This window comes from Periophthalmus magnuspinnatus, chromosome 3 (genome assembly GCF_009829125.3).
Source record: "Periophthalmus magnuspinnatus isolate fPerMag1 chromosome 3, fPerMag1.2.pri, whole genome shotgun sequence".
Lineage (NCBI taxonomy): Eukaryota > Metazoa > Chordata > Actinopteri > Gobiiformes > Gobiidae > Periophthalmus > Periophthalmus magnuspinnatus.
In genome coordinates, this window is record NC_047128.1 from 7,183,922 (window position 1) to 7,206,172 (window position 22,251).

Here is a 22,251-nt window from a genome sequence, read left to right on the forward strand (position 1 = left end):
TAAAAATGAAGCACACTCCCTCTGACATCACAGAAGAGAAATGAAAATAAAGTACATGTTCCATCTGATGTCACAGAAGAGGACATGAAAATGAAGCACACTCTCTCCCTCTGACATCACAGAAGAGGACATGAAAATGAAGCACGCTCTCTCTGACGTCACAGAAGAGGACATGAAAATGAAGCACACTCCCTCTGACATCACAGAAGGACATGAAAATGAAGCGCACTCTCCCTCTGACATCACAGAAGAGAACAAAAAAAATGAAGCACGTTCCCTCTGACGTCACAGAAGGGAACATGAAAATGAAGCACGCTCCCTCTGACGTCACAGAAGGGAACATGAAAATGAAGCACACTCCCTCTGATGTCACAGGAGGGAACATGAAAATGAAGCACACTCCGTCTGACGTCACAGAAGAGGACAAGGAAATCAAGCACACGCACTCCCTCTGACTTCACAGAAGAGGACATGAAAATGAAGCATGCTCCCTCTGATGTCACAGAAGAGGACATGAAAATGAAGTACACTGCCTTTGACATCACAGAAGAGGAAATGAAAATGAAGCACACTCCCTCTGACATCACTTTTGTGTGTCTAAAAATGTTTTTTTTTTCTACTTGGATTGAAAATAGCTATTAGAACACTGTATTACATATACTCACCTAAAGGATTATTAGGAACACCTGTTCATTTTCTCCTTAATGCAAATATCTCATCAACCAATCACATGGCAGTTGCTTCAATGCATTTAGGGGTGTGGTCCTGGTCAAGACAATCTCCTGAACTCCAAACCGAATGCCAGAATGGGAAAGAAATGTGATTTAAGCCATTTTGAGCGTGGCATGGTTGTTGGTGCCAGACGGGCCGGTCTGAGTATTTCACAATCTGCTCAGTTACTGGGATTTTCACGCACAACCATTTCTAGGGTTTACAAAGAATGGTGTGAAAAGGGAAAAACATCCAGTATGTGGCAGTCCTGTGGGCGAAAATGCCTTGTTGATGCTAGAGGTCAGAGGAGAATTGGCCGAGTGATTCAAGCTGATAGAAGAGCAACGTTGACTGAAATAACCACTTGTTACAACCGAGGAATGCAGCAAAGCATTTGTGAAGCCAGAACACGCACAACCTTGAGGCGGATGGGCTACAACAGCAGAAGACCCCACCAGGTACCACTCATCTCCAATATAAATAGGAAAAACAGGCTACAATTTGCATGAGCTCACCAAATTTGACAGTTGAAGACTGGAAAAATGTTGCCTGGTCTGATATGTCTTGATTTCTGTCAAGACATTCAAATGGTAGAGTCAGAATTTGGCGTAAACAGAATGAGAACATGGATCCATCATGCCTTGTTACCACTGTGCAGGCTGGTGGTGGTGGTGTAATGGTGCGGGGGATGTTTTCTTGGCACACTTTAGGTCCCTTAGTGCCAATTGGGCATCGTTTAAATGCCACGGGCTACCTGAACATTGTTTCTGACCATGTCCATCCCTTCATGACCACCATGTACCCATCCTCTGATGGCTACTTCCAGCAGGATAATGCACCATGTCATTTTCTTGAACATGACAATGAGTTCACTGTACTACAATGGTCCCCACAGTCACCAGATCTCAACCCGATAGAGCATCTTTGGGATGTGGTGGTACGGGAGCTTCGTGCCCTGGATGTGCATCCCACAAATCTCCATCAACTGCAAGATGCTATCCTATCAATATGGGCCAACATTTCTAAAGAATGCTTTCAGCACCTTGTTGAATCAATGCCACGTAGAATTAAGGTAGTTCTGAAGGCGAAAGGGGGTCAAACACCGTATTAGTATAGTGTTCCTAATAATCCTTCAGGTGAGTGTATATTAATAAAGTATTATGTAACAGGTACATGAAGTACATGTGAGTGTAAGATACAGATACTGTAGATGGTTTGCAGTAAATAATTATTTGTCTGTTAGGGGTTCTATTGAGCCTATCCCAGCAGCAGCCAAATGGATCTGGGCATGATACACCTTAAATAAATATCGAGTTATTTGCAGTGTTTAAAAAAACAACACATCTCACTGGAAATAGATGCCAGTATTTGCTTCATTCCCAGATCTGACAGTTCCTGGAGTGTGCATTGTGCTAAAGTTTCCTCCATGTTTATTCTGTCACGATCCCTGTCTGTCCTGCCTTATTTGTTGTCCTATCCCGTCCCTCATGTGTCTGAGCCTGGAGCTGGATGGGGATCTTGGCTCCTCCCGTGCACACCTGGAAGCAATCACAATCAGCTGCACCTGCGGTAGTTAAGAGGAGTCAGGACCCGACACTTAGCGCCAGATCGTCCGCATGCTCACGTGAATATTCCTTGCTTGGCTCAGTTCATGTTTTTTCCTGCTTTTTACCTTGCTTACCGAATACTTTTTGCTCCTCTCCAGATCCCGCTCCTTGGACTATGGCTAACTTCTCGCTCCCAACACCCTGATCTATCTGATCTACTGTCATTTGCCTTTTTGCATTTTTGTAGCTAAACATTGTTAAAACTTCTCAGAGTTCTGTCTTTTTAGTCCTTTGTGCCTAATGTTACGACATATTTATTGTTAAAAATGTTACTAATTCTCGATTCAATTATATTTTGTCTTATTAATAACAAATACAAGCAGCTTTAAATACTCATTTTCTGAAAATAAAAAAGACAAACTTAATTCAGCAGAAGTAATAATCTAAGAAGTTCCTCCTCCATAATCTGAATTCTGCTAATCACATGCTTTTACTGACAGAGGACTGGCTATGTACTTCTCGATTCAAAAGACCCCAGCTGATCATTGGCGATTAGAAATGCCTGAATCTCTATCTCAATTCAAATTTGCTGAAACAGCCCTATGCCCACTTAAACCCATGTATTTTCCCTCCCTTGTTCGTTATAGCAGTGCAGCACATGTAGCTGCAGTGTGGCTGGAAAAGGGAAGGCGCAGCTCTCACAGGGACCCTTTTATTTGAAGCCTTAATCTTTTGAGCACTTCAGAGGTCTCTCCGGTGTCTCACCACACTTCAATAACACTTCTAAATGTGCGTGGTTACACTATTTATTCCACTAAATAAGTCAGGCCTTCATATGAAATCCTCTTATCATACGGTCGCCAAGCTGCTCTGTTTGTGGCTATTTTTACAAAGCCAAGACAAATGCATTATATTTGGGAAGCAGTTCAAAACACGATATATAAAAAGAATGCTCAAGTGTTTGGCCTTTATACAAAGCGAGTGTCATTACAATTTAATACTGCGGGAAACTGTTGCTTTGTTTAATCCGACCTTCAATAAAAACTCAAATCAGTTAGAATGGTGAAAAATTAATACAAGTTTAGGAGGCTTTCAATTTAGATTTATATACATTGAAGATTCACGTTTTTATTAACCTAATAATTTAACTCTTGTTTATTTAAATCCAGTCAGACCCAACGTGAAATCGTTTTTGCGGGCAGGTGTTCTATTGTGGGGACTAAAATCTGTTTACACACTTAGTTCATGCGAACCTGAATCTCTAGTGGAGACAGGTGTCCAGTAGGCTCTATGCACAGTAGCACGCTAGCTAGCCCACTGTATCTCAAGGCTAACAATGTATTAAAATTCTAATTAATTCAAATGAAGACGACTTGATTATTGTTATATGTCAAAAATTTCAGTTTGTGGTGTTGTTTTAATGTCTATTATGCCACAAAATTTGCATTATCATTAGCACTGAGACACAAACATCTCTCTTTCTAAACAAAGTGTTCTCCTGTGAAGTATTCTCCTCATTTGTAAAGTGTTTAACATGTCGGTTCCCTGTCCACTGCCTTATCTTTAAATATTTATTCATTTTAGCGTGACTTTAGCAAAAACTTCATAGAGATAAAACTGGATTGGAAGAATTGGTAACAGTGAGGTTGCTGGGTGCTGTTGTGCACAGCCTATTATCTTCATTATTTTGTATTAGACAAACAATAGATTTTAAAGTTCAGCTATGGGTTAAAATAGGTTATGGTTAGAGTTTAAGTTAAGGTAGGACAATGTAATGTTCCACAAAGCATGGAATCCAACGTGTGTGGGTGTGTGTAGAGCTAATTTTCTTACATCTCAGATGTTAAATCAATGGAGATTTAAAGGCGCTCGATACTATTAAAAAGTATTCGGACATCTCATAACTGTATTTACCAGTAATGACCCAGCAGCCTATGGGGCTGTTCCATGTCTATTTTGTTTTATTGTTGTTGTTTTGTTTGTTTGTTTTGGGGGGAGGGGGGTTGTGTGTTTTTTTATACTGTTTAGGCTAATTTATATCTATGGACATTTGGGTTGTTTGGCCAGTAACAGTTTTTATATTAGATCTAAAACTCTATAGCAACCATAAAGCATAAAGCCAAAGGTACGGAAACACAGGTTGGAAAACAGGATTTGTTTTGCATCTCACTACATCCTCTCAACAGTCACGAGTTGTAAGTCAGAAGACGATGACCCATATTGCTTTACTATACATTCCAATGAATTATGGGATATGTAGTGAAACAAAGACTACACTGACAACATGCCATGGAACAGATTTGCATGGTTACTCTCCAAACAAGGTCAGCACGTGCTGTCATGTGCACCCAGCGTGAATACCAAATTGTCTAACAGTACAATGCAAATATGTGGATTTAAAACTGCTTTGCTAACGGCCCGGGCCTATTGTTGTGCACACAGACACATTATGTGAGAACTGTTGGAGGAGTAGTTTGCATCTGCTGCTAAAGTGCTCCACTAAACCCTCTGTCAGACTTTAATTATGTTTTGGATGTGGTCTCTGCATTAGTTTAACTTTTCGGTTAAAGAAACATTCCTACATTATGTCGCTAGTCGTAGGAGCTTTGGTATCCTTTTTACGTGTTTCGGTTTAGTGTTTTCACAATACTAAAATTTGAAATGTGATTTTGATACTAAAGAAAAGATTTGATGCTCAAAACTAATTTTTATGCCTCAGGGATAATGAAAAAATAAAAATAGCAGTGTCTATACGATGTGGACTTGTACTAGCTCTGATGGTCACATTTTGGTAAATGGTCACATTTTTCTATAGCGCTTTTCCACCTTCAAGGCACTCAAAGCGCTTTACAACAAGGAACCACGCACCCATTCACACACACATTAATAGACCAGTGTACGCAGACCCTGAGGGCGAGGTGGGTTAAGTGTCTTGCCCAAGGACACAACGATAGCATTCACCTGTGTGAGCTAGAATCGCACCGCCAACCTATGGTTCAGTGGATCTGACCGCTCAACCAATGATGTTTTTATGTCAAGAACACTCTAAAACACTCTACCAACTGATCTACTGTCGCCCCAATATCAACATCATTTTAGATCTTTTTGGGAGAAGTTCAAATTTGTGCTTATTTCTGTGCTTTCTTTTTCTTCTTTTTCAATACTTATTCAAATGGGTAGTTTTGGTTTTAGTTTTTGATGAGTATATTCATATTGTTTTTTCTGGCTTGTGCTGTTGATTGGTGTCGGTTGGAGGGGCAGATTGGCAGGCTTGCTTTTGTCAGTGGGTTCCAAGGCAGCTGTGGCTACAATAGTACCTTACCACCACCGAGTATGGAATGAATGAATAATGCAATGTAAAGCGCTTTGGGTGCCTTGAAAGGTGCTATATAAATCCAGTACATTATTATTATTAGTAGTAGTGCTAGTGATAGTGGTAATAGTAGTAGCAGTAGTAGTAGTAGTAATAGTAGTAGTAGTAGTAGTAGTGATTTAATCCCTTTATGTAAATTCTGTTTCAGATTGGCCACATGAATATGCCTCTTAAAGCTGGCATGGCATCCTTCCATGTCATGAAATTACTGGCATTTCTCTAAACTGCCTAAGTGCACTATCCAGAATGCATTTTGAGATGGTAGGCAATATGATTTTATTATTAGGGTTCAAAGGGCAGGTTTCAATCTCCTCTCAGTTGTTTGTTGTTTTTTTTTTTTTTTTGCAAGAGGCTGTATGGTTGAGGTTAAACTTTAAAGCCCTTATTTATTTATATATTTGCACTATCTCCCTTCTTTTTCCCAGGCCCACCTCGGATACACGCTAAGCCCTGCGTTTAGCCTTCAGTTGGAGTGGACAGATTAGGCACTGCTCTCCCAAAGATGTTGTTGGTATTGCTCTTTGAAATGCACACTCTGAATCACAGCAGCCCCTCCCTCTGGCTACAGTGCTGTAAAATAACTGTTAAGATGTGCCACATGAGGTGCACTCTCTGAACTGGGGGGGAGGAGCTGCAGATTAACTGTAAAATATGTCAGTGAAAGTGAGAGTCAGCTGTCTGCAAGGAAAGTTTAAGTTTAAGTTTTGAGTTTACAAGGATGTAGTGGTTCAAATCTTCTTGGTGGGGGCTCGCCTCCTGAACCGCCATCTTAACGTAGTGGAGGGGTTTGAGTGCCCGAATGATCCTGGGAGCTATGTTGTCAGAGGCTTCATGCCCCTGGTAGGGTCACCCATGGCAAACAGGTCCAGGAGGACGGGTCAGACGAAGAGTGGTTCAGAAGCCCCTTATGAAGAGTGAAAAAACAAGGCAAGCTACGTCGCCCGGACCGGCGTTACTGGGGCCCCACCCTGGAGCCAGGCCTGGGGTGGGTGCTCGACAGCCAGCGCCTGGTGGCCGGGCCTTTCCCCAAGGGGCCCGGCCAGGCTCAGCCCGAAGGAGTGACGTGGGACCGTCCTCATGTGGACCCACCACCCGCAAGAGGATCTGTAAGGGGCCGGTGCTTGAAGATCTGGGCGGCAGTCGAAGGCGGGGGCTTCGACGACCGGATCTCTGGACATGGAGACTGGCTCTGGGGACATGGAATGTCACCTCGCTGGGGGGAAGGAGCCTGAGCTTGTGCGGGAGGTTGAGCGTTACCAACTAGATATAGTCGGCCTCGCCTCCATGCATAGTTTGGGCTCTGGAACCCAACTTCTTGAGAGGGGCTGGGACTCTCCATTTCTCTGGAGTTGCCCGCGGGGAGAGGCGGCGAGTTGGTGTGGGCTTGCTCATTGCCCCACAGCTCAGCCACTTCGTGTTGGGGTTCACTCCGGTGAATGAGAGGGTCGCGTCCCTGTGCCTTCGGGTCGGGGACAGGTCTCTCACTGTTGTGTCGGCCTACGGGCCAAACAGCAGTGCAGAGTACCCAGCCTTCTTGGAGTCCCTGGGAGGGGTACTAGACAGTGCACCGACTGGGGACTCCGATGTTCTCCTGGGGGACTTCAACGCCCATGTGGGTAATGACAGTGACACCTGGAGGGGCGTGATTGGGAAGAACGGCCTCCCTGATCTGCACCCGAGTGGTGTTTTGTTATTGGACTTCTGTGCTAGTCACAGTTTGTCCATAACGAACACCATGTTCGAGCACAAGGGTGTCCATCGGTGCACGTGGCACCAGGACACACTAGGTCGGAGGTCGATGATCGACTTTGTTGTTGTGTCATCTGACCTCCGACCATGTGTCTTGGACACTCGGGTGAAGAGAGAGGCTGAGCTGTCAACCGATCACCACCTGGTGGTGAGTTGGATCCGCTGGCGGAGGAGGAAGCCGGACAAACCTGGCAGACCCAAGGGTATTGTAAGGGTCTGTTGGGAACGCCTGGCAGAGCCTTCTGTCAGAGGGGTCTTCAACTCACACCTCCGGGAGAACTTCTCCCTGATCCCGGGGGAGGCTGGAGACATGGACTCCGAGTGGGCCATGTTCTCCACCTCTATTGTCGATGCGGCCGCTCGTAGCTGTGGTCGTAAGGTCTGTGGTGCTTGTCGCGGCGGCAATCCCCGAACCCGGTGGTGGACACCGGAAGTAAGGGATGCCGTCAAGCTGAAGAAGGAGTCCTATCGAGCCTTGTTGGCTCGTGGGACTCCTGAGGCAGCCGATGAGTACAGTCGGGCCAAGCGTGCCACGGCTCGTGCGGTTGCAGAGGCAAAAACTCGGGGTTGGGAGGAGTTCGGGGAGGCCATGGAGGAGGACTATCGGACAGCCTCAAAGAAATTCTGGCAAACCGCCAGACGCCTCAGGGGGGGGAAGCAGTGCTTCACCAACACTGTTTACAGTGCGGGTGGAGAGCTGCTAACCTCGACTGGGGATGTTGTCAGGCGGTGGAAGGAATATTTTGAGGATCTCCTCAATCCCCCCGTCATGTCTTCCGAGGAGGAAGCAGAGACTGGGGACCCGGAGGCGGACTCGTCCATCACCCTGGCTGAAGTCACCGAGGAGGTTAGCAAGCTCCTCGGTGGCAAGGCTCCGGGGGTGGACGAGATCCGTCCTGAGTACCTCAAGTCTCTGGATGTTGTGGGACTGTCTTGGCTGACACGTCTCTGCAACATCGTGTGGCGGTCTGGGACAGTGCCACTGGAGTGGCCTCTGTATAAGAAGGGGGACCGAGGGTGTGTTCCAATTACAGGGGAATCACACTCCTCAGCCTTCCCAGTAAGGTCTACTCCAGGGTACTGGAGAGGAGAATCCGACCGATAGTCGAACCTCGGATTCAGGAGGAGCAGTGTGGTTTTCGTCCCGGTCGTGGAACACTGGACCAGCTTTATACTCTCCATCGGGTCCTCGAGGGTTCATGGGAGTATGCCCAACCAGTCCACATGTGTTTTGTGGATTTGGAGAAGGCATTCGACCGTGTCCCTCGTGGTGTCCTTTGGGGGGTGCTCCGGGAGTATGGGGTCCGGGGCCCTTTGCTAAGGGCTGTCCGGTCCCTGTGTGACCGTAGCAGGAGCTGTGTTCACATTGCTGGCAGTAAGTCAGACCTGTTCCCGGTGCACGTTGGACTCCGCCAGGGCTGCCCTTTGTCACCGGTTCTGTTCATTATATTTATGGACAGAATTTCTAGGCACAGCCAGGGGCCGGAGGGGGTCTGGTTTGGGAACCACAGGATTTCATCTCTGCTGTTTGCGGTGATGTTGTCCTGATGGCTTCATCGAGCCAGGACCTGCAGCAGGCACTGGGGCGGTTTGCAGCCAAGTGTGAAGCGGCTGGGATGAGAATCAGCTCCTCTAAATCCGAGGCCATGGTTCTCGACCGGAAAAAGGTGGTTTGCCCTCTCTGGGTGGGTGGTGAGTCTCTGCCCCAAGTGGAGGAGTTCAAGTATCTCGGGGTCTTGTTCACGAGTGAGGGAAGGATGGAGCATGAGATTGACAGGCGGATCGGTGCAGCGTCTGCAGTCATGCGGTCGCTGTATCGGTCCGTTGTGGTGAGGAAGGAGCTGAGCCGGAAGGCGAAGCTCTCGATTTACCGGTCAATCTACGTTCCTACCCTCACCTATGGTCATGAGCTCTGGGTAATGACCGAAACGACAAGATCGTGGATACAAGCGGCCGAAATGGGTTTCCTCCACAGAGTGGCTGGGCGCACCCTTGGGGATAGGGTGAGGAGCTCAGTCACACAGGAGGAGCTCGGAGTAGAGCCGCTGCTCCTACACGTTGAGAGGAGCCAGCTGAGGTGGCTCGGGCATCTGCTCAGGATGCCTCCTGGACGCCTCCCTAGGGAGGTGTTCTGGGCATGTCCCACCGGGAGGAGGCCCCGGGGAAGACCCAGGACATGCTGGAGGGACTATGTCTATCGGCTGGCCTGGGAATGCCTTGGGATCCCATCGGAGGAGCTGGAGGACGTGTCTGGGGTGAGGGAAGTTTGGGATACCTGCTTAGACTGCTGCCCCCGCGACCCGGCTCCGGATAAGCGGAAGAAAATGGATGGATGGATACATTGTGTGTGTAGGGGTGTGTGTGGATGGGTATGTGTGTGTGTGTGTTTCTTTTGGGAGATCTGACCTGTAACCTAACCTGGTTGTGTCACTTGCTTGTCTCCATGGAAATAGGATTAATTTCATACAGTGGAACATTCTTGGCAAACCAATAACATCTCCTCACATTTACTCTCACTTAGGTGGGTGGCAAATGGATACTGTGTAATTTGAGTACTTTTCTTATAAATGGAAGCATGTATTTGTTGAATACTTCACTTACAGATTTGGTGTTCTTTAATCTAATCTGATCCCTGGAAGGACTTTTTTGCTGTCAATACTTGATGTGATAAACACAGTACATACTGCATACAAATATGAACCATTTAAAAGTATACAGCTGCTGTGGGTTAATGAGCTATATGATATTTGTTTCTACATGTAAAATAGCCACAGCTGTTACACAGTAGATGACAATGTGGATGAATATAATTAGGCTGATGCAGGTGTAATCTGCATCCATTGAATCTTTTTTCTGTGATTCATGCCATATTTCCTCTGCCTGCTCCTTCTCACCTCATTTCCACAAATTGCTCAGTGTTCATTTAGATTTGTTTAGACCCATTCACTCATCAGAATTAGAGCTTAATTAGATTAAGCCTTTGAGAGCACAGATCCAACAGAAATGTACAGGAGTGCTTTTCCTCATTTAACAAGTTGACAAACATGCTAAATGGAGCCATGATTGTGGGTTGATTGGGTTTGCTTTAACTTGATCAAGTGTGCTTAATAAACATCTAAACACCAAACATCATTGATCAAACATTACGTTGTGACTACCTATGCCTAAAGAGCATTGTAGCTATAGGGAAATGAATTCAATTTATATCGCAATTTTATGGATTCTATGGAAAGATGCTAGAAAAAGATATTTTGCTTTACTTTTTTGAAACACATTTGATATAGTCAGACTTCTGCAGACGAGCAATACCTCAGAACACCTGCTGTTTTAGACAATTATATGACCCAGTTGTTTAGCCAGCACAATTTGTACTTTCTAAAATATGTTCTAATTTGTATTCTTGTCAAATTTTCTGCTTTTATTAACTTTCAGGACAAAAAGTCTCATTGTTGTTTATATCCCCATAATGTAATTACTGATATATTTAATTTAGCATTGAAGCAAAAGTAATGCACTCAAAATAAAAAACAGGAGAGAATTGTTCTCTTTCAAACATTTATTATGAAATTATAAAGGTATATCAGCACTGTTTAAATAAAGCTTTTCAGAACAGAAGAAGTTGCATTGTACTGGTCAAGTGTTTACTTCCAGCAAAAAGGCCAAAAATTATATATCTATATCTATATCTATATCTATATATATATATATATATATATATATATATATATATATATATATATATATATATATATATATATATATATATATATATATATATAACAAAAAAAACATTGTTCAACACAGCACATTAGGCAAGATTACCAGGAGTAATTTTACATGGCATATATACAAGATTTACATAGGTGAGAGTTACAGTAGTGGGAGCTACAAGGCCCTGTGGCAGCGCAGTCACTAGCAGTCACATTTCAAGTGGCTTTTGGCTTGGGGGCATACTTTTATTTGTGTTGGCCCAGCAATGCTATTATCACAGGTAATAGTCCAGACAGTGGCCATTTTGCACCCCGTATGATATAAAGGGGGTAGTTGATGTTATAAATGATTGTAACACAAAGGTGATACAGCATTGCATGTAGAAACCACTGGTACCAATCGAACATGAGTGAAAGAGTTTGAATAGACAGGGGAGGTTACAAGTGAAAAAGATGGTGGGGCAAATCCAAACATTAAAGCAATATATTATCAAGCATAAATTCAAGAAACATTTTCCTGCACCTTCTACTCATAGGTTTTTGGTTCAAAGATTGGCGTTAGTGTGTGGCGTGGTCCATGTTGCTAGCTGCAGTTTGTCCTTCACTATCATGCAGTGTTAGGGGTTTATATGAGCGTAGTATGCCAAGGCTGATTAATTGTTTTGCCGAATGTGAACATGTCATGTGGATTAAGTGGAAAACAAGGCAATGAATGTAGTGCTGACAGCGACACAAAGACAATGGGTTTGGAGAGTGCATGGCGCTAACAAAGCAGACCCCATGGAGACCGATGAGGGAGTCAAGTATGTTTGATGAATGCATAAGGCTACACGTCTGTCATAAAAGCAAAAGACAAATATGAAAATGAGATGGGTAAAATAAACAAATACTGGAGTGGAGATTTGGAGCAGAGCGCTGGTAGCCATTTCCAAAGCATGTTACACTGACAGCTCGTCAATGGAAAGTATTGATCTGGCAATTGTGAGTGAACCAGTTACGCTACGGCACGGTTTAGCTGTTTTGTGGAAAAATGGTTGAGAGTAAATATTGCATCAATGTCAAATGAGTTTTATTGTTATGTTCAGAGTGGACTCTTGCAGTAGTGATCTAGAATACAAGTACAGGAAGGAGTCAGTGCTGTGGGTGAATGACCATTTGAACCAAAAATATAAAATGTAAATAATAAAAATAACTATCCAAATGTTCTCTAAAAATGTTAGCAAAAAACGTGTTTGGTGTGAACTGGTAAGCCCCAATTCAACAAACAAATAGATCTGTTATAAGATACTGACACATTGAGATATACTGTAATCGGAATTATTATCAGCCACTGACAAAAAATACCACTTCAGCCTTGTAAACCTCACTGCAAAATAACTTTCAATGAATTGGTTCAAGATTAGATTTTTCACAAAAATTGTATTCCTGGTAATTTCCCAGTGTCTGTGTTTGGCATTGCATTAAGCCAAAATGAGAAACCAAATAAAATAAACTGAAGTAATAAAAAATAAAAGTCAGTCAGTCAGTTTTCTCAACAGAGTAAAAAGAAACATATAAATGAACCACAGACTTCAGCCAGTGCACCAAAAGGGAGCTTGGATTTATTTTGTTGTTTTGCGCAGACAAAAACTAGATCCCCCTTGGGGCAATAATCTGCTCCTGTATACTCGCCCCCAATTCCTCTGTATTACCCACAATCCATTTCATTTCCTTTTTACCCCGCTCGACGTACACAACATGACACGTCTTTTTGAACAGAAATACTGTGTTCTTGGTTTAAATCCCTCTCCAATCATTCAAACCTCACTGCTGACGAATTGGCCCCTGGTAGCTGAACTTGTTTGTTATATTTTCTGCGTTGTTTCTAGCATTGTGTGTGGAGTTTTGCTTGTATTTCAAAGTAGTTCTCTTAATTATTTAACAGATACTGACATCACACCCAGACAGAGATAACAAGGAATCTTTCTCAGTGATATGCTTAATTAAGAACTTCGCTGTTGTTTATTTTGTCTAACCACTTATTCTGGAGCTAGGAGCTTTTTAAGACGTATAAGATGATTGAGAAGTGAGCGATATCTGTTAGATCACAGGGCTCTTTCCATCTTCTTGAATCTTCTTATTTCAATACAGAAATCCAAACTGACAAAATGTTCTTATTTCAGACTATCTTTTCACTCTGAGATGCATGGAAACTACAGAAACATTTATGTTATCAACAATCAAGTCTTTAATATTCTCAAGTAATTTTAAATATATAGCCATTTTTACCCATGTATTTGAGCCATATTTGAGCCGTATTACCCCAGTGCAGATATAATGTATAAGCAGCTCTTAAGTCTGCTGCGTGCTGTGTGCATCTAATTAGAAAGCATTTTATTGTTCGATCAGGAAGTGCGAGTTAGCATGTTAGTTGTTATTAGCTTTAATGCATTGGTTGCAATGTTGAGAAAAGCGCTTATAAACTCTTCACAGTAAATATTTAGGATGCTTGGTCTGCATAAGGTAAGTGAGGAGTTACTAGAACTGGTTCAGATTTTTTCACATTTTAAAAATCAGGTACAGCACCTTTGAAAAAGGCTCCATAGTAAATGTGTGCATGTATTATTTTGTTCTTTTTTTATCTTGGAGCCAAAATTCACAGTGTCAGCACATTTTACCCAGAAGCTCTTGTGGTGACTTCCTCCCCTTAGGTGCAACATTGTCATAGTTCATTAATCTCCTCAAACTTCCAGCGCTGGAATCCTCAGCCCCTGTACGTGCTAGCGCTAATCCCCTTATTAATGTGGCAAATGAACCTACGCAAGAAGGATGACTCCCCCACGGCTCCGTAATTACAATAGTCTGTACTGACTCTTGTTTGCATGCAATGCCCATTCATTACACAGCTACAGTCCAGGATCTGACTGTAGCAATGTTGTTGTTGTTGTTGGGGATTTTTTTTTAATGATACCGATATCCATAACAATTTCAAGTTTCATGTCAGTTTCAAATCTTGCTACTCTAGACAATAACATATATTTGCTGAAACTAATAATACAATTTTAAAATCCATAGCAAGGGCTGCAAATATAAGTAAAGTTATACTACAGTAAAACACAAAAAATGTTATTAAAAGTAAGAACAAAATGAACTTATGTGGGATCTAAAATCATTTGGTGCATGATTATATTATTAATAAATGAAATATAATATATTAGCATGCAACCTCCTCTTTAGCCTCATTGCTCTTCTATTTCCATTATAACTGAAAACAAACTTGTACACATGGGGAGACTGGGGCAGTTTAGAAAAACACATTGGTGCCATCTATCTGCCAAATTTTCAATGTAGCGCCAATACAGATATTTGGGAAACTCCTTAGATATCACAGATACTGATACTGGAACTAATATATTGCCAATCCCTGTTGGTTCTCCATAAACATAGCCTGGAAACGCCCTGTATGTCTGCACTGAAGGACAGACTTACTGTAATGTCATTGTGGTGTATTTAATATTTTTGGCATATACAAATAGTAGTGTATATTTATTAAGCAATAAGCAATACCGTTAAGTTGAAAATTGGACTTAAAATACCAACCTTGCTACATCTATTTAGTCGACAAGTGGGTCGTCAAACTACTCACTAAGAGTACCATCATATATATGCATAAAGATGATTTAATTTGGCTCTTTGAATCTATGAAATGTAAAACGTAAAAGCTATTCTGGCTTTTAGATCGAAATGGTACTTTTATCTTAACTACTTTAACAAAAAGGGAAAAAAAAGAAACCAATCCACAGAAATTGGTTCAAAGGGCTTTCAAATCTCTTTACACCTCAACTGGACAATACATTTCAGTGGGACTGGAAAAAGGCTGCTTAAGGCAAAAAAAATAAATAAATACATAAATAAAAACTTGTAACTAAAATAGTAAATCTGAAGTGAAGCTGAAAAAATAGGTGTAATCCAGGACTCTATTTCTCAAAATGAAAGCCGTAAGACAGGTGACGTAAGCTAAACTTTAATGATATATGAATGTGAGAGCAGACTGAGCTCTGTATTGCATATATAAAGGAGTGGCGACTTAGAAATAGGGTTGTCAAAAATCATATGCTAATCAATACTAAAACTAGAATCAAAACTACACACTCATTTGAGCAAGTGTCGACACTAAAAAAGTCCCATTCACAGGGCAGAAATGAACCTTTTCTGAATAGCTTTAGAATGACCTTGAGCTGTATCAGAACTGTATAAGACCATCCAACCATGGACAACTATGGAACCTACCTGGACAACTGAGGGATTACACAGATATGAGGTCACATCGTAATATGGAAAAGAAAGTACTACCATTTAATGTTAAAAATCACATTCTATTGTGTAAATAACATGGTATTGGTATTAAGTATTGAGTCTATTCTGTAGTATCAAAATCAAGTTTGAAATTTCAGTACTGTGTTAACACTGCTTAGGAAATGTTCACTCTCTACTCTTTGAATTTTTTAACTAATATGTATTGTCTGATTCTATAACGCACTGCAAATGTTTTTAAATTAAGAAGAGTATTAGTAGCACAAGTACTTCTGCTGAATAATGAAAACTTAATGAAAGTGCCTGTGTTAGCCTTGTGCATGCTTCTGTAGCCTCCACAGAGCTGTAGAGGCTGAATCAGAGCAGAGCTAGGGACAAACAACAGCCCTACATTCTGCCACCGCATCTTTTCTGACAGAGTAAAAATATGAAACTAATAACCTTACATAATTAGGGCAATTTCACATGGTTTTCTCCCAGTCCAGTGAGACCTCATTTTGTATATCTGATAATATTTTTTTGCATTAACATTACAAAGCAAAGGAATACTTCTCATCATGGGTCAAGTTTTAAGTTATGGTAAGATTGGCCATAGCTAATAAAATGCAGGATAAGATTACAGAAAACACCCTGAGATTCTGAACTTTGCAAAGTTTACTACAAATTGGACCATGTAGTGGACAAAATCTTTTAATTATGAATATATTTAAATACTGAATGTAATGATGCTTGCTTCAAATGTCATATATATATATATATATATATATATATATATATATATATATATATATATATATATATATATATATATATATATATATATATATATATATATATATATATATATATATATATGCATGTGCATATTTTGTAATAATATAAGTTAGTATTCTGTACCTGATGTACATTTTGAAATACAGAAACTTTGACAAATGACAAAAAACTGAAATATGGCCCACTAATCTATGCAAAAAATCACATGAATTTTATACCACCCTATGGACTCAGATTATGTTGTTGTCTGCAAGTTGTAATTTCAATTTGATAGATCTTGCAACCATAAGTATAAAACACCACACTAAAATAATCAATCATATTTGAAGCTTGTAATGCAGCCATGTTCCCTATGATATTCACTACATGGTTATTGCATTGCCACTGGGTCTATGTTGAAATCTGCATCTCAGTCAGGATGCCTCGACAAACAGCAGCTATGAGTCTACTTGGTTTTTCTTAGACGCTTGTGTTGCCGGTCTGAAAGTAGGACAGTGTTTTCATGGCTTTTTTCTCCTCTTCCCTCCTCGGCGTTGTTTACACTAATGTAGGTCTCTTGAGGGTAAATACTAAGTAAAAAAGAAGCGAGACAGAGGAGAGAAAGGAGGCTGAGATTGTAGCTATCAGCAAAGTTTGGGGTGTCTACAAAGCCGATTTCTACGAGGCATTAGTTTATGATGACACTATTAAAGATACGGCATATTCCCTGGTCTATATTTGCCTGCGTCAACCCCCCGTTTCCGTCATCATCAATGCTCTTTCTGTTTTGTTATGTATTGATTCGTGCCGACGTGGCAAAGAGCTGAACTAAAATGGGCTTTCGATGCTTTGAAAAGAAGGTCAATTTTAACAGCTACTCCTCTAAGCTTTCCTTTAATGTTGTTTCCGTTTAATTGCTTATTGCTGATAACAAGTGACTGATGTTCTCTCCAAAGTGTTTTCTTGGACATATTTTGTTCAAGTAGTGGGAATAGGCTCTACTAATAATTGTAGTGGCAGTAATCATCACACATTGTAGTAGTGGTAATAGTAGTAGTAGCGCAGTGTAGTAGTAATGGTTGTAGTAGTGGTAGCGGTGGTAGTAGCAGTAGTCATGCATTGTAGTTGTGGTAGTAATTATATTCCTAGTCACTGCGCCTACTTTAAGTTAATAATAGAGTAAAACTACTATTTTAATTAATATTTTGCCTACAATTCACCTGCTAAATGCCAATATATAATATGATGTAAAGTGATATTTTTATACCAGTGTTCAGAGTCGGACCATCCTATATGCAGACTATACGTAGGGCCCGGCAGCTGAGTTTGGCCCCACCTTCCGAGTCCTGATAGTTTTAAAATTTTGGTCTGTCTGTTAATCTACATGTAGTTATGACCAAACAGGGCCCTGGTTTGCTCTTCTGAGTAAATATCCCTTTCTGATTGGTTAAATGTGTTTGTACAGAGGACACATTGCTGTAATTTGATCCCTCCCTCCTCCCTCGATCATAAACACAGCTCAGCGACAGCACAAAGACGGCATGATGGAAGTTTACTACACATTTGTCTGTTGTCCTGACCTTGACTCATGTCATAACTTCAGACACTTTAGACTGCAGCAGGTTCCTTACTGCTGTTAATAATAGAAGGTTTGCCTTTGCTGGGCGAGAGAATGACTTGTGAACGAGCTGCAAATGTACTCATGCTTTCATGCATAATTAATGAACTTTTTGCTAATGTTGGCTAGGCGTAAATACACGTGAGTATTAGACACATATTCATCACTCATTTATTTGAAGTTTTCCTGCATTTGTTGATCACAAATAGCATGATCATGAAGTGAAAGTAACTTGAAAGTTTTCATGACAGTGAATTGGTCCTAATCACATCGTGATAAAGAGATGGTGAGCCTATAATTACAATGAGTAGGCCTAAAGCAAAGTGTTGCAGGTTTACAGGTCTAGAGTGGCACTACTACATAACATTTTATAACACGCTTAGAGCCCCCTGAAGGTTTGATCCAGCTCTGCCACTGTTGCTTATTTCTAGTCAAAATTTTTCGGAGTTCAGTCACTGGAGAGTAAAAGTAGAATTTCATATAATTGCTAATGTGCTAGTGATTGAAGATGCACCTGACTCATAATATCATTTTTACACCTGCGTCGCTTTATACAGTAACAAAAATTATAATAACTCAGGCAGATCAAAGCGTATTAATGCCTTCATATTAGGAGTCTTATCATTTCCAAAGCAATTCTGCAGGGGATATGATTTGATAAACCACAGATATTACTTTTGGGTATTAAACATGATCACTCAAAAGATTATTTCCTTTTTCTTTTTTTAGATATCATAGCTAATCTTCTGACAAATCCTTCAATACAATAGAACTAGCAGGATGCAGACAGCTTGTGACATAGTGGAGGAGCATTTGATGACTTCCTATTGATGGCGGTGAAATTGAGATCCCCTGTCATGTCAATACAATGCTACAAATCAAAGTATACAGCAATAACACTGATGCCAAATCTCCACCCTATCTGCTAAATATGACACAGGAAATCGTAATTGTGTAGCCACAATCGATAGCCACCGGTTAACCTCAGCTGAACTGTTGTGCTGGTGAACACAGTGGGATATGCAAGCTTCCATATCAATAACAGGAAGTTTATAACAATTAATCATATATGGACAAGCTGATAGGAGTTTTATGAGATGCCAGATATGTTAGTGAGTAGATAATAATAATATAATAGTAATATTTAGATACAAGGGGTGGATTACATCAAAAACATGGGAAAGGTCCTTAAAGGTCCTTTGTTCGGCAAAATTGACTCTCGTGACCTTTAAGCCATGTTATAATGTTGTTACCTCTTCAAACGTATATCTGGAGTTGTGTTTTGTTTCTTTGACCCTGTATTATTATGCTATTTACATCTCCAAAGCTCAAAATGCTCTGTTCCACCTTGTGATGTCATGAAGCTTTAGTTTTCAAGTTAACAGCTACCTTTTGCCTTCAGTTCAGTAATGATTGGTAATTCCAAGGCTGAAATTATCCAAATGAGTCTAGTGAAGGTGTGTGGAGTTTAAAAACACAGTGGAGCACTGCGAGTATTACCACATGACAATATTACTCCAGGTACGTTTTTGATGAGGATATAACGTAGATCAGAAAATGGGGGGGTGGGTGATGGGGGGACGGGGGGTAATATGAGCCCTTTAATGGTACTGAACTGATTTTTACCTCCTTAAACACAAAAAAAGAAAGTTAATTTTTAACAGGTTGCTGCAGTACAAACTTATTCCCCATTTTCCTAGCATCCTAATTATTCACTGTGAGGGAGTTTATAAGCTTGTTAGACAACTTCCAGAGGCCAGAACAGAGTTTTTTTCCGGCATGCCACTGCAACAACAGCTAGCTGCTAACAGCCAACAGCGTTACTTCCTGGTTCGCTGCCAATAGGAATGCTTTACGATTAGATGCAGACCGCACAAAGCGGTTTCATTCTGGTCTACAATATCTGGACAATAATAATAATAATAATAATAATAATAATAGTAATTGTTAATTATTATATGAAATAGGCTACGGTTCATTTTAAAGTCCCTACTTGTGAGTTGTTTTAGGTATTTCAAGTTCTAATAAGCCATAACATTATGACCATCTGCGACTATGTATCAGTGGAGATCAAGTCATTTCAAATCTTTTCTTGCCCTATTTCATAATAAATAAGAATATTTTACCAACTTCAGACTGACCTGACTTTAAGCAAACCAAAATAAAACAACACTTATTACTGAACCACTGATTACAATAGACTACTAACAGAATACACCTGGAATGTTTAGTTACAGCAGTGAGTTCATTTGAGCAGTCTACCCGCTTTAGCTAGCCAAAATAAAAGCACTGTATTGCATAAAAGTAGTTGTTTTTGTAATCTTCCCTGGCGGAATATTAAGTGTTACAGGCAGTGCACAAGCTTAAGTATTTGGAGCTTTTTATCATAACAATAACTCTTCATAGAAAAACACTGTGCTCTGTTTGTGTACACCTTGGATCCATTTGTCACAACTACTGATCTGAATAAATCTTATGTGGAAAGGCGTGACTGAGCGAATCAATGGAGTCGTGCTGTGGCTATGGTGTCTTCTTCTGGTGTCCTCGGCAAGTGTTGCTACCCCCCCCCCCCCCCCCCCCCCGCTAAAGCTAACACTGCACCCATTTCAGCGCCTTCTCACCCGCTGTCTCACTCTCACACTTTCCGGCAAATGACACTGAAACCAACTGCCTCTTTTGACTGCTACTAGCACGTCAGGTCAAAGGTCACGCACCTCACGGGCCACATGGTGCTGTTTAAACAAGCACGGCTGGTTTAGGTGGAAATTGCAGTTGTAACAAGTATATTTCATGTGCTAATGCATCAAGCCCTGTGGATTTATAACTGTAAAAAGCAGGTCTAAAAAAGAATTTGTGAAGTGTTTGGACCCAGATATCTCTAAGAACTAATGGTTATAAAACTGTGCTTGAGATCAAGGTCATCTACATTCCATTAATTATAACCACATTTCTCGATGTGTAATTCAGAGAGGTTACATTTCTACCATAATACACTGACTAATGCTCAGAGGTGACGTTACAGAGATTGCCCCCAGTTAAGAATCAACCATTCTCAATAAATATTTCAAATGTTTTTAAGTATCCAAGTACATTTTGAAACTCATATATATACATTTGAATGCATATATATTCCAGGCGGCTTAAACATGAATAATAACAACAGTATTTTTGAATAGTCCTGAACTGCCGTGCAAAGTTAAAGTTCATTCTATTTTGTGTAGAGTATGCCATTGCATCAAGTGTTCAAAATAATGCAATTAATAATAATAATAATAATAAAAATGTGTTTAGGCATTGAAAAATCTGACATTATTATAGATTACCACTCACATAGGAATAACTGCAATTTTCACACATCACAGAATTATTGACCACGTTCAGCTTACTAGGATATGGAATTGTTGGATATAATAATTGGTTAACACACATCTTGAGTGCAGTGACCCAGACGTTGTGTATGCGTTGTGTATGCCTCCTGTAATCCCATCTCCAGTCCGGATACATCTTATCACTCACATCTGTAACTGCCATTATCCGTCATCCCACTCCCCAGCCACCTCCCTCTCCCTAGCCTTTGCATCATTAGGCCCCGCTATTTCTCTAAGAACACCAACACAGTTCTCACTCCTTTCTTCTCCTCCCTTGCATTTATAAGTCCAATGCAGCTTTGGCTTGGTGCCAGTCCGTGCCTTATAGCACAACAATGCCACCTACAGGTTCAGTACCACCTCCCATTACTACCAGCCCGTGCACTGACAACATTGTGTCTCTCCACTCCACTGTAGCATTTGTGTCTATGTGTGTGTGTGTCGGGGTGTCGAGGGCGCTTTATTAGCAGAAAAATTAATAAGGCTTTGATAAAAAGAGGCATGGATTACGTTGAAATTTGAGGCTCATTATTGGCTAATCCTTTTTGAATTGGATGTGTATCAAGTTGCTTCACTCGTGGTTTGCTAGTGTGTGCACAGAGAGAAGAGGCATTTAATTCAAGCCTGGATGAAGCCTACAGTGGCATTCATAACAGTGCTACACCACAACTAATTATTATAGACTGCTGTTGTTGAAAAGGTTGCTGTGTTATTATTTTCGTGATTATAATATACACACCAAAAGAAAAGAACAAACAAAAACATGAATACATTTTATGAGAGAGATGTGAAACGTTGGCTATTTTCTTTTATATAAAGGGGGATTATGTGTGGCAGCGTTTATCTATGACGCGATAGTAATCTGAGTAGATAGGCCAGAAAAAATGTTTCTTTCACAGACAACATTGAGTCACATTTTTAAAGTTGTGTTGTACAGTAGAGCAAGTGAGCTAACCTGGGTGCTGAATAGACAAAATAAGGCAGAGTAAAAGAGTATAAATATGGATACAGTGATGGCCAAAATGATTAGGACGCTTGTCACACCTGGTAACATATTCTTATTCTGATGTCAGTGCATTACAGAGTTTATGGTTATATGCAGTTGGAAAAGGCCTGTTATTATTTGTTC

General features: G+C 41.0%; 1 protein-coding gene across 1 annotated transcript in view; it reads right to left on the reverse strand.

The window, feature by feature from the left end:
* The window catches only part of LOC117391074 (protocadherin-9), a 334,608-nt gene that overhangs the window by 308,808 nt on the left and 3,549 nt on the right, over positions 1-22,251 (reverse strand). The gene's annotated exons all lie outside the window — the stretch shown is intronic.